Source organism: Podarcis vaucheri (assembly GCF_965113315.1).
Source record: "Podarcis vaucheri genome assembly, chromosome: 3".
NCBI lineage: Eukaryota > Metazoa > Chordata > Lepidosauria > Squamata > Lacertidae > Podarcis > Podarcis vaucheri.
In genome coordinates, this window is record NC_138761.1 from 6,885,868 (window position 1) to 6,891,335 (window position 5,468).

A 5,468-nucleotide genomic window follows, 5' to 3' on the forward strand; every position below is an offset into this window, starting at 1 on the left:
CTCACCTGAGGGGGGAAAGGGAGAGACGGAGACGAGGCATCTCGTGCGGACGCTCTCTCACGCGGCGGAGGACCCCAATCCGCTGCTTCCCTCCTGAGCCGGGTGAGCATGAAACCCGGGAAATTTAAGGGACATCATCAATAAGGGACAGCAGTGGGACACGGCGCTGGGATAAGGGAGTTTCCCGCCAAATAAGGGATGGTTGACAGCTATGAATGGGGCTGAAAATCCTTCCCTACTCCAGAGCTACAGCACCCTGAGTCCCTTTCCAATGCAGTAGGGGTTAAAATCTAATGGAGAATTTTGCTGGTGGAACTAGTCAGATGAGTTCCTCTGCAAGATAGGGGGGCGGGAGAGAGAAGCATAACTACTACAACAACTATTTGACTTTTAGAAGACATCTGAAAGCAGCCCTGTTCAGGGAAGTTTTTAATGTTTGATCTTTTATCATGTTTTTAATATGTTGCGGTCTGTTACCTTTACCTTATGTCATAAAGATCCTACTGTCTCTGCTGTGCCCCATTTCCAAAAGGTAACAAGGACTCCAGCTGAGCACCTGGAACCTCTAGAACACTGGTGGTAAAGCTATGGCAAGCGTGCCAGAGTGGGCACTCAGAGCCCTCTCTGTTGGCACACACACCATTGGTCAAACGCCCCCTAGAGTTCTGCCCGGACACTGAGGTCCAGCTCTGAGGGCCTTCTGGCGGTTCCCTCGCTGCGAGAAGCCAAGTTACAGGGAACCAGGCAGAGGGCCTTCTCGGTAGTGGCACCTGCCCTGTGGAATGTCCTCCCACCAGATGTCAAAGAGAAAAACAACTACCAGACTTTTAGAAGAGATCTGAAGGCAGCCCTGCTTAGGAAAGTTTTTAATGTTTAATAGACTATTGTATTTTAATATGCTGTTGGAAGCCACCCAGAGTGGCTGGGGAAACCCAGCCAGATGGGCGGGGTATAAATAATAAATTATTATTATATAGAGTCTCCGACACAGCTTTGAGTTGGTATCGCTTCCTTGATTGTGCTCTGCCCGCAGTGGTGTTTGGTTGAGATGCGGGCCCGCCAATCAGGTGTTTCATTTGTGCGTTGCTCCTCAAAAAGGTCAACAACTTTGGTCAATCCTCTCCAAAACGCTCAACAACGCTATGATAAATAAGTGGGTTTTGGGTTGCAGTTTGGGCATTCGATCTCAAAAAGGTTCGCCACCACTGCCCTAGAATCTTGCACCACTTGGGAGACTGAGGTGGTATGCAACATTATGTTCACTTCTGGACAGCTCTTCCTTTAGCTGGAGCTGACCCTCTCAGGTGGGCACCATTACCATTCTAAGAGAACGAAGGAGAAGTTCCCAGTGAGCTCTGGCACTTTCTGGAAAAATATCACTGCTCCTAAGAACACAACCTGTGTTTAGTTCTTGGTTGTAATGCGCCCTGCGGGGCAGATGCTTATCACTAAACACCTGCAAAATGTCAAAAGCAGGAACAATTTGTTCGTGCTCTCTTTTGTTGCCAGGGTTCTAGTTTTTCTCTGTCTTGAGGGCATATTCCCTGTTTTTTAAAAAAGAAAAAATCCCCAAATGGTGGTCTTGAGACTCCAATCTTAAAAAAAAGAAGAGAAAGGTTTTCGAAAGATGCTTGCATAATCTTTTTATCTGCAAGAGGAGCTCAGCAAGTTTGAAATTTAGGAAACTCCCTGGAACTGAACAACTTGTTCTGTGCTCTCTCTGAAGCCTGAAGGTTGCCCTTAACTTTTTGTCAGAGCAGACTAATTGACGTTAACAGGAACAATTATCTTAGGGCCGTTAATATCAACAGGAACACTATGAGTAAAAGTTAGTTGCAGCGACCAAATATGCTCTTGTCGTAGAACAGAACTTTAACTCGACTCCTCAGAGTTGTAGCTTCAGTTCTTAACAATCCTGTTGTGTAAACTATTTTTTTTATTTAATAATAATAATAATAATAATAATAATAATAATAATAATATCTGTTAAATACGAAGAGGCCAGGCTGCTTTGCAGGCAGAAAACTCGCAACCTACTTTGGCGATTAGAAGAGGTAAATTAAAGTAATTCTGTTGAAACCGGGGTGTTGCAAGCTTGCAAGCATTTATCTATGGTGCAAAAAAAATGTGACCCAGCAGGTCCAGTAGGCAGTGAATAAGAAAATGTGTGTCTAAAGTGCAGGACTCTAAGGAAGAGGGATCCTTTCCCCATTATCTGTTGGCTAAGAGGGGATTGAGCATAGCCAACTGTTCCTGCAGTGCTGGCTGGTGTTAATCCTCCAGGAAGAACCATAGCAACCTCCCCTTAAATGGAAAATGGGTTGCAACTCCCATCAACCCCAGCCAGTGTGGTGTAGTGGTTAAGAGCGGTAGACTTGTAATCTGGGGAACCAGGTTCGCGTCTCCGCTCCTCCACATGCAGCTGCTGGGTGACCTTGGGCCAGTCACACTTCTTTGAAGTCTCTCAGCCCCACTCACCTAACAGAGTGTTTGTTGTGGGGGAGGAAGGGAAAGGAGAATGTTAGCCGCTTTGAGACTCCTTAAAGGGAATGAAAGGCGGGATATCAAATCCAAACTCTTCTTCTTCTACTGTTGTTGGCATCCGAGAGACAATGGAGTATGCCACTGGGGGTGAAGTGAAACTGTTGCATTAGCTGCACTGATGTGACCACCCCAAGGCACAAGCCTGGGCAATGTGCTTGAGGTCCTGGGCTGCCAAGACAACAAGACTCCTTTCTCTCAGCCAGCGATCACCTGCGCAATCACCTGGCCCTGGAACGGAAGATTTGAGTCTGGGCAATAGTTGGCCATGATGGCCAGGTCCAAAAATGGCTTTGTTAAGAACTGGTTTAATAAAGGTGACTGGGAAGACTCACAGAGGAAGCATTCACTACCCCACAAAGCCCATTGCCCAGCCTTGCCTGGCTTGTTTTTATGAGCCAGGATGGGCAAGGATCAAGGAGATAGGTGGTTGGCTTCACTCGTCCAAGCAGCCTGTCCACATCCTCGGAGGTAACAGTTTGCAATTGATCCCATGCAACTTGACTAGGCAGTACTCCAGTACTCTCTGGCCGTGGCCCTGCTCCCTCTTTCCGAATCTGAGTGACTTTATCTGCAAAAAAAAAAACCCTTGCAAAATCATTGCAGGAGATCTTGGGGTCCTCCCCAGATCCCTATGGCAAAGGTGGTTCTGTTAATATTATGAACCATCTAGTACCAGGAAGAATGGACGAAATTTAATGACTACTTAGTTAAATAGGTTAAGTTAAATTAATTAGAAAAAGCTTGCAAATACTGGATAGGCTCAGGATTTAAATATGTAAAGTGATGAATTAATATGTTTAATGCTGAACTGGAAAGAAAGAAAGATGTTAAGTGATTAAGTTAATTTTATAAGAATATCGATTTGGAAAACCGTTATAATGAGATACACTGAAATCTAACCGGGGGATACGAGGAAGTCACTTAACAATGTTAATTACATTAGTTTTAATAAGGTTATGATTTATGTTTGTTTGTCTATTCATCTCTGTGTTTAAATTTTTGTGAAAAAAACAATAAATTTTTTTTGGGGGGGAGACTATGAAAAAGACTATGAAAAAGACCCCCTTTGCCGGGTTGCTGCGCTGTGGGAACCACCGCTTGAGGCTTCATTTGGCTGCTGGCTGGGCTTTCTGCCTTTGGCTCGGAGGGGCTCAGAAGTTGAACATACTGTGCTGGGAAAATCCCTTATTTTGGCTGCTGATCCCTTATTTTCGAGGCTGCTGGTCCCTTGTTTTCAAATCTGTAAGTTGAAAGCTATGGGTTAGCTCCACATTACAGTGGGCCACCAGCGAATCTGCTGCAAGGCCATCAAGATAGGAGCCAACTCCTAGGGGCCTCCAATCAAATATTTGAAGGGGACATCCCCCTAGGGTTGCCATATTTCAAGAAGTAAAATTCCTGACACCTGCTTAAAAACCACCAAGATTGTTAAGCTTTTTGGAGGGAAACAAACCCAAATTGCTGAGGTGTTTTTTGGGCAGAAACCTAACCCGGAAATAGTGATTTGGAACTGCTTTTCCCATCACGTTGCCATACATCCGAACTTTCCCAATGTTTTTACACCCCAAAACCAGGACACTTCATGTCTGGAACTTCATGTTATCAATTATATGCAGGTTGGAGTTTACCTTCGCTGCAATATTTTATTCAAGTTGGCACCCCGGCCATAAAACATGGGCCATCCTATAGCATTGCATCCTCTCAGTATTGCACATTATAGTCCCCTTTTCACAATGGTGATCATAATAATAGCAATATCGCATATGCAGTTGTTGTTGTTGTTTAGTCGTTTAGTCATGTCCGACTCTTCATGACCCCATGGACCAGAGCATGCCAGGCACTTCTGTCTTCCACTGTCTCCTGTAGTTTGGTCAAACTCATGCTGGTAGCTTCGAGAACACTATCCAACCATCTCGTCCTCTGTCGTCCCCTTCTCCTTGTGCCCTCCATCTTTCCCAACATCACGGTCTTTTCCAGGGAGTCTTCTCTTCTCATGAGGTGGCCAAAGTATTGGAGCCTCAGCTTCACGATCTGTCCTTCCAGTGAGCACTCAGGGCTGATTTCCTTCAGAATGGAGAGGTTTGATCTTCTTGCAGTCCATGGGACTCTCAAGAGTCTCCTCCAGCACCAGAATTCAAAAGCATCATTTCTTTGGCGATAGCCTTCTTTATGGTCCAGCTCTCACTTCCATACATCACTACGAGGAAAACCATAGCTTTAACTATACGGACGTTTGTTGGCAAGGTGATGTCTCTGCTTTTTAAGATGCTGTCTAGGTTTGTCATTGCTTTTCTCCCAAGAAGCAGGCGTCTTTTAATTTCGTGACTGCTGTCATCATCTGCAGTGATCACGGAGCCCAAGAAAGTAAAATCTCTCACTGCCTCCATTTCTTCCCCTTCTATTTGCCAGGAGGTGATGGGACCAATGGCCATGATCTTCGTAGCAGTAACTCAGTATCAGGTACCCACGAGGCGAGATTTAGATTGCAAATAACATATATTCCTGGCTGTTTGTGAACACACGTCACGTTTCCTATTGCACCATCGCCTCCAGATATATTGCACCATTGCCTTTGTGTGCGTCTGTGTTCACCCTTCCTCGCCCCACAGCGATCCTGGGGGTCACACGCAACCTTTGCAAGGATGATGGAACGAGGAAGAAGCGGCGGCGCAAGAGCGAGCGGGCGCGCGCGCGGCCCCTTTAATGAACCCGGCTGCTTGCGAAGCCCCGCCCCGCCCCATCTTCACCCATGCCGCCTCGGAGCCAATCCGGAGGCGCCGAGCGGTCGTCACGCCAGCCCCCGCGACGGCCTAATTGGGCGACGCGGCCCTGGCGCCAGCGCCGCGCGGCCACCGGGCGGCCTATCCGCCCTCCGAGCCAGGTGCGGCGCCCGCTGATTGGCTGCTGCTAGGGGACGGCCGTTG

General features: G+C 46.9%; 1 long non-coding RNA gene across 1 annotated transcript in view; it reads right to left on the reverse strand.

Annotated features, from left to right (window-relative positions):
• Positions 1–5,468, reverse strand: part of LOC309529640 — a 350,951-nt gene that overhangs the window by 336,702 nt on the left and 8,781 nt on the right. The gene's annotated exons all lie outside the window — the stretch shown is intronic.